Source organism: Dendropsophus ebraccatus, chromosome 3 (genome assembly GCF_027789765.1).
Source record: "Dendropsophus ebraccatus isolate aDenEbr1 chromosome 3, aDenEbr1.pat, whole genome shotgun sequence".
Classification (NCBI taxonomy): domain Eukaryota; kingdom Metazoa; phylum Chordata; class Amphibia; order Anura; family Hylidae; genus Dendropsophus; species Dendropsophus ebraccatus.
The window spans coordinates 48377176-48385612 of NC_091456.1; positions in this window are offsets into that span (position 1 = coordinate 48377176).

Consider the following 8437-nt stretch of genomic DNA (forward strand, 5'->3'; position numbering starts at 1 on the left):
ATCATCAATGACATCACTGATGATAATCATTCACAACAATGATAACTTTATGGACATCATCGTTGACATCACTGATGATCATCAAAAAGTAGCTTTGGTACAGTCCCTTTGAGAGTGACTTGGGTACCATCCCCTCTACTTTGCTACTTTACTGACTGACCTCTGCTACGTCATGCGGGTATCAGCTCTACTAAATCACTGACTGACCTCTGCTACTTATGGGTATGTGCACACTGAGGAAAAGGCAAGGAATTCAGCTTGAAATTCAGCTTGAAATTCCTCCCGTAAAAAATGTACAGAGCAAAGTCCCATTGTGTTCAATGGGTTTTCTGCTCTGTTGTTCACACTGCAGAATTTCCGAGCAGAATTTTCTGCTGTAGATCTGCTAGAGGAATCCTATAGAAGTCAATGGGGGGCTTAAATTCTGCTTGAATTCTGCCTCAAAACTTTCAGCTACAATTCCTCGAGAATTGCTCAGTGTGCACATAGCCTATAATGGTAAAGATCATTGCTCTGTTACCATGACAATCTTACTCATGTCAGTGAGACAAAATTGTTAAGGACCTTCCATCTTCTACATCTTCTATTGGCCAATAGTGGACATGTGACTGTGTGGATGTTGTGAGGCATTGACTGACAAGACCTTACAATTTCTATTGGCTGCTATCTTTCAGCTATTTGCATATGTGCTGTGATTGGCTGTTAGCGTATACAGTGTGGCCATTATTTCCAATGGGAAATTAGGGGTCTTTAAATGTAAATTTGTTAAAACAACGAATCCGATCTAAACCAAAAATAGATAACATACCTGTCACCGCCGAAGGCTTCGAAGCGCTGTTTAAACAGAGTCTGTGCCCAAAGCGGTTCGGGCTGTATTAATTGCAGAACAACGGCTGGAAGAAGAAGAATACAGATTACAAAATAGTGCTTTTTTAAAGAGAACCTATTACCTAAAATTCACTATCCCTATTATAAAAGGTCATCTCTCCCTAAGTCTATCTATGAAGATACAGACTGCCTTTGCAGTCTGTATCTTATACTTTACCTAATCCTCTTCTTCAGTGCAGTAACGCCGGGCGCCGCCATCTTGATGACGTCATGTGCGCTCCAGCAGTGTGTTCCGGCGTGACGTCATGAAGAAGATGGCAGGCAGCATTACTGCACCGGAACAAAGGAGAAGGTAAAGCATAATGCAAATACAGTCTGTATCTTCATAAATAGACTTCATAAAGATACAGACTGCATTTTCAGTCTGTAACTTATACTTTACCCAATCCTCTTGTTCCGTGCAGCATCATCAAGATAGCGGCGCCCGGCCCTGCCACTCTGCATGACGGGAGCTTCCTGTCTCGCTCCGGCTCTTTTGCCGGTGCGATACAGGAAAGTAAAAAGTAAATATTTTAAAAACGCAGCATTTAAAATAATGCATTATATTTACAAATATTAATAAAATCATTATTTACATATAATTAGGGGAAAAAAATGTTTTGATTTTCGTCTATGATTGGTTCTCTTTAAGCACTATAATGACATCATCAATAGTATAATCGTAGACATCATTGACGACATCACTGATAATCTTTGACAACAATGATAACTTTTTCGACAACATCACCGTTGACATCATCGATAACATCCTCGAATAGTGATGACATAATCGATGACATCATCAATGACATAATTGATGACAATGATTGACAACAAATATAACTTTATCAACAACATCATCGATGACCGCTTCAAATAGTTAGAATGTACAAAAAGAAGAAAGAACCATAGGGTATACGAGAGAGGCGCACACCTGTATGAATTATAAAATAGCTTTATTGTTACCGGCTACAAAAATTAAAAACATTTAAAATCTAGAAACGGCAGCCTCCTACAATACAGGAGGTTGCCGACGGCTACAACCCAGCTAAATAAGCAAATATGGGACTACACACAAAAGTATTACCTGGTTCACTGCTACACAGGGACATCATATTGTGGGGTAGTATACTTTTATATCCTCTCTATCAGGCTTTTGCATTATATTATGTATATGGCATTGTTGTTCTCTTTTCTTTTTCTCCATTTTTGCAAATACTTTTGTGTGTAGTCCCATATTTGCTTATTTAGCTGGGTTGTAGCCGTCCGCAAACTCATGTATTGTAGGAGGCTGCCTTTTCTAGATTTTAAATGTTTTTCATTTTTGTAGCTGGTAACAATAAAGCTATTTTATAATTCATACAGGTGTGCGCCTCTCTCGTATACCCTATGGTTCTTTCTTCTTTTTGTACATTCTGAGTTTTTTTCATAGGGGAGAGGGCGGCACCCTATCTTTTGCATATTTTGTTACTTACTACATACTGGTTTGGTGGTTCCCACCTGTTTCATTTGAATAGCATCAAATAGTAATGACATCATCCATGACATCACTGATGACAATGATTGCCAACAATGATAACTTTATGGACATCATCAATAACATTACTGATTACATCATTGATGACATCATCAATTACATCATTGATTACATCACTGATGACATCATCAATGACATCATTGATGACAATGATTGACAACAATAACTATTGACAACGTCATTGTCAATTGATGACATCATCAATGACATCACTAAGGACAATGATTGACAACAATAACTTTATCAACATCATCGTTGACATCGCTGAATACATCATTTATGACATCATCGATGACATCATTGATGACATCTCCGATGACAATGATCGACAACAATGATAACTTTATCGACATCATCATTGACATCACTGATGACATCAGCAATGACATAACTGATGACAATGATTGACAACAATGATAACTTTATCGACAACATCGTTGACATCATCGAATAGTGATGATATCATCAATGACATCATTGATGACAATGATTGAAAATAACTATCGACAACGTCATCATTGACATAATCGATGGCATCATCGAATAATGATGACATCTTCGATGACATCATCAATGACATGACTGATGACATCATCAATTACATCATTGATGACAATGATTGACAATAAATATTGATAACGTCATCGTTGACAATTGATGACGTCATCGTTGACAATTGATGACATCATCTGATAGTGATGACATCATTGATGACATCATCAATGACATCACTGATGACAATGATTGACAACAATAACTTTATCAACATCATCGCTGACATCACTGATGACATCATTGAATAGTGAGTAATGATGACATCAGCAATGACATCACTGATGACAATGATTGACAACAATAACTTTATCGACAAGATCATCGCTGACATCATCGAATAGTGATGACATAATCAATGACCTCATCGATGACATCATCTATGACATCATCAATGACCATCTGTGACATTATCAATGACATCATCAATGACATCACTGATGACATCATCAATGACATCACTGATGGTAATGATTGACAACAATGATAACTTTATCGACAACTTCATCGTTGACATTATCGAATAGTAATGACATTATCTATGACATCATCGATGACATAACTGATGACATAATCAATAACATCATCGATGACATAACTGATGACATCATCAATTACATCATTGATGACAATGATTAAAAACAATGATAACTTTATCGAGAACGTCATCGTTGCTATCTTCAATGACATCTTCGATGACATCACTGATGACAGTGATTGACAACAATAATAACTTTATTGACATCATCAATGACATCATCGTTGACATCATCTATGACATCACTGATGTCATCACTGATGACATCATCAATGATGACAATGATTGACAACAATAGCTTTATCGACATCATCGTTAACATCATTGAATAGTGATGACATCTTCGATGACATCTTCAATGACATCATTGATGACATCTTCGATGACATCAATGACATCACTGATGACCTAATCAATTACATCACTGATGACATCATTAATGACATCATCAATTACATCACTGATGACAATGATTGACAACAATGATAACTTTATCAACAACATCATTGTTGACATCACTGATGACATCATCATGGAACAGTAATGACATAAATCGATGACATCATTGATTACATCTCCGATGACAATGATCGACAACATCATCATTGACATCACTGATGACATCGAGTAATGATGACATCACAGATGACATCATCAATGACATCTCTGATGACATCATCAATGACATCACTGATGACAATGATTGACAACAATGATAACTTTATCAACAACATCATCGAATAGTGACGACATCACTGATGGTATCATCAATGACATCATCAATGACCTCACTGATGACCTCATCAATGACATCACTGATGACCTCATCGATGATATCACTAATGACATCACTGATGACATCATTAATGATTGGTAATGATAACTTTATCGAAATCACTATCGTTGACATCATCAAATAGTGATGACATCATCGATGACATCACTGATGATAATCATTAACAACAATGATAACTTTATGGACATCATCATTGGCATCACTGATGACATCATCAATAACATCATTGATGACATCACTGATGACAATGATTGACAACAATGATAACTTTATCGACAATATCATCGTTGACATCATTGAATAGTTATGACATCATCGATGACATTATTGATCACATAACTGATGACATCATCGATGACATAACTGATGACATAATCGATAACATCATCGATGACATCATCAATGACATCGTTGATGACAATGATTAACAACAATAACTTTATTGACGTCTTTGTTAACATAATTGATGTAATCTCGAATAGTGATGACATCATCGATGACATCACTGATTGATCCATTGATTTTAAAGGAGCCGCGTCATAGAGGGGAGGGAATTCCCTCTCACTGTGGGCGGGGCAGGTCGCCTCCTGTGCTTCAACACCGGCCCGGGACCCGTGGATAGAACGGCGCCGTACACAGGAATCGGGCTGCAGTTCCAAAAACGGACGAGGGCATCGGCTTCCCCATGATGGCGCCGTTCGATCCATGAGTCCGATACAAGAGGGTGTACCTGATGGTACATCCTCTTTAAGTGTTGCTATAAGGCTGACACAGCTTAGGGTGTGTTCACACAGTCAGGCTTTCAATTGCAAATATTGAAGTTAAAGTGACACTGTCACCACAGTTTTCATTTTTTCATCATTTATAAGGTTTAATTTACTAATATCCAGACGGAACACCCGCCACAGATTGCACAGCTCGCGGCCGGGCATATCTCCGCTACTCCCATAGACTTCTATAGTTTACTAGATTCCGCTGTCCACCTGAAAAATGAGCTGGTTCATTCTTCAGGCAAACAGTGATATCTGCCAAAATATACAATGAAGCCTATTGGAGAAGCGGAGATGCGCGTGGCCGCGAGATGCCGAATCCGCAGGGGGTGTTCCATTGGGATTCCGTAGTGTGCACATACCCTCACTATTTTATTTATTTTTGTACTTTCAAACAGTGCGAACTGAAACATTTTCATACAATCCCTTAAGTTAAAAAAATAAATTAATAAAAAAAAATTATGCCTGCTGAAATGAACAGAGGTGGAAAAAAAAAAAACTGTCATTAGTGCTGGCTTCTTACTGCCTTAAAATTTTGGGGAAATGCCAGTGGCCAGATGTCAGCTAGAAGCCAATGGGCATTCATGATCTGCCTAACACACAGGTTTTTTTTTTTTTTGTGGTGTCTTCTCTCCTGGCGTTTTTGAGGCTCTTTGGCAGTTTTTCCAAAATGCAGCATGATGAGGGTATGGTGTTTTTGTTGCAAACAGTGGTGTTTTCTTCCCATAGAGTTCTATGGAAATCTCCTGGTCACCTAAAAATGCGCGGTTTTTTTTTTCTGGCCTTTTTGTACCCTTTTGGTCCAGCAACTATGTCATGAGATGGCAGAGAAAACGGAAGTTCAGCCATATTGGTGCACACAAAAACCTAAACCACAAAAAAAAATATTTACACAAAGTCAAAAATGCCAGAAAAAGTCAATGTACTGTATTTAGTATTGTGCAATTTTGAAAGCCAAAATGCAAAATGGATGATTTTTGATCACGTCAAATCTGGAAAAATTGTAATAAAAGGTGATCAAAAAGGCACTCCTGTGGGGAAAAAAATTACATCAACTGTGCCAGAAAGTTATACAGATCTCCAGTACTTGTATGAACTGCAGGAAGTGCTGTATTCTTTCCAGTCTGACACAGTGCTCTCTGCTGCTACCTCTGTCCATGTCAGGAACCAGAGCAGGAGAGGTTTTCTATGGGCATTTGCTACTGCTCTGAACAGTTCCGGTCATGAAAAGAGGTGGCAGCAGAGAGCACTGTGTCAGACTGGAAAGAATACAAAACTTCCAGCAGGGCATACAGCAAATGATAAGTACTGGTAGGAATGAGATTTTTAAATAGAAGTCATTTAGAAATCTAAACAACTTTCTGGGACAAGTTGACTTGAAAAAAAGAAATTCACAGGAGTGCCCCTTTAAGAAGGTAAAAAGATGTAAACTTAAAGTGTCACTGTCGTGAATTTTTTTTTTTTTTTTGCAGAAATCAATAGTCCAGGCGATTTTAAGAAACTTTGTAATTGGGTTTATTATCCGAAAAATGCATTTTTATCATGAAAAAGCAGTTTGAAGCTCTCCCCCCTGTCTTCATTGTTCTCCTATGGAGAGAGCTAAAGAAAAGACCAAAACAGGACAACAAAGAGTTAATCTACAAATCCCTCACGGGATTTCTCCTGTGACAGTCACCAGTGACCTGTCTGAGCTCTGATTACAGCTGTCACCCAGCTCCGTGCCTGTAATCCTCTGTTATCTGCTTTCTGCTGCCGGCTAACTCCCTCCTTCCTCCTCCCCCCTCCCCTCTCCCTAGAGCAGACTGGGGACGTCTCCTGCAACAAGTCACAATTTTCAGATTTTTCAGAGTGGATGAAAAAGAGGAAGGAGGGGGGGACCTGGGAAAAGGCTTTTTACATGCAGATAATGGCAGATTTGGCTAATAAACCCAATTACAAAGTTTCTTAAAATCGCCTGGACTATTGATTTCTGCAAAAAAAAAAAAAAAATACGACTGACTCTTTAAATGTAAAAAAAAACAAAAAACAAAAACGCAGTGTGAACCTAGCCTTAGCATACAGCTGTGTGGGGCAGCAGGCTTCAGTACTTTTGCACAATACCACCACCCCAATACTTTTGTTTACTTTTGTCTATTTGTATTTTTGTGCTCTACTGATTATTTTCTTACTGCTCTCTGGATGTCATTCATTGAAATACCACTTGTATGGAATTAGTGTGATAATTTTCATGTTGTTTTTTAAACTTAGCAAGGATACTAAAGCTGCACCATCTTGCATTCTGTATGTGTGAGTCTAGTTAGAGTGAGAGTCTAGGTATTTGTTTCTTTAGCTGTGATATGCATTGATGGTTAGCGCCACCTGCTGGACACTGCAGAAAGCCAATCTTGTTTGTTGTGTTCTGCTAACTCCAGGCTGTGCTATTTATTTTGTCAAGGTAAAAGTTACTTTAGGGTGACATTATTTTTGTAACCAAGAAATGTTTTTTGCAATATGATGTTATGATGTTGCAGGTAAAAAGACGACCAATGCTAGGGTGACACTGCATTTGTACATTCACCATTTTATAACATTCGTAAAATAGATCCTGCTGTATGTTACGCAGCTGAATCCATTTCCCATTGACTTACATTATGAAAAAATACACTGCAATGTAAGCTTTTGCTGTAAATAGCATAGATGACTATTTTTGGGCTTCAAGTAGCTATAGCATGTCTCAGACCACATTCACACTTGCATAATAGGGACTATGATCCTTTTAGTTTGAGCCCTTAAACCCTATGGGAGGGCTCGCTCGCCTCAGCTCTAAGAATTGACATCAGAATCAGTGACGGACCAGATTTTTGCCAGTCTGACACAGTGCCTTTTGCTGCCACCTCTGTCCAGTGACAGGAACTGTCCAGAGCAGGAGAGGTTTCCTATGGGGATTTGCTGCTGATCTGGATGTTCCTGACATAGACAGAGGTGGCAGCACTGTGTCAGACTGGAAAGAAAATGTCAGTGGCATTCCTAATGATGAAGAGGGTGGGGAGGAGGGACGAAGGGGTGGTGCAAAGTTACGGCGCAGATACTTCCAAGCCACGGCCATTTGACTCAGGGCTGCAAGTTTAAATGGACTGTACCATCAGGCCTGGGCTAAAGCACTGAAGGCGGGCTGACCCACCCCCAATGGGAGGAAACCCCAGTTCCTCTATGATACAGTTTCATTGATTCTAATGGAGCCGCGTCATAGAGGGGTGGAGGTTACCTCCCACTGGGGGTGGGTCAGCCCGCCTTCAGTGCTTCAGCCCAGGCCTGATGGTACAGTCCTTTTAAAAGTTGATTTTTAGGACAATAACTGCATCACCTGCCGAACAGACCCCAGGACAGATCTTGGATTA